Below are 283 nucleotides of genomic sequence, written 5' to 3' on the forward strand. Positions count from 1 at the left end.
CAGTGAATTTTGCGTGATGTTCATACTTCGTGGGCGGAGAGGGCACCTTGGGGCTTCATGCAGCAGAGAGCCTAATGCCTGCATTGTGTGCATGCCGATGACACGTCTCCACTCTACCGTACATCCAATCCACGGCACTGGGGCTGCCTGGAAGTCACGTTCAAAGTGGCCTGCAAATTCCCAACCGGCGGCTGATGTGTCACTGGTATTCGTGTGGGAATCGCAATGTAAATGATGCTGCTGCTGCTCCCCTTGTCTTTCAGTGCCTGAAGCCCCCCCCCCC

The sequence above is a fragment of the Monoraphidium neglectum genome, assembly GCF_000611645.1.
Source record: "Monoraphidium neglectum strain SAG 48.87 unplaced genomic scaffold scaffold01471, whole genome shotgun sequence".
Lineage (NCBI taxonomy): Eukaryota > Viridiplantae > Chlorophyta > Chlorophyceae > Sphaeropleales > Selenastraceae > Monoraphidium > Monoraphidium neglectum.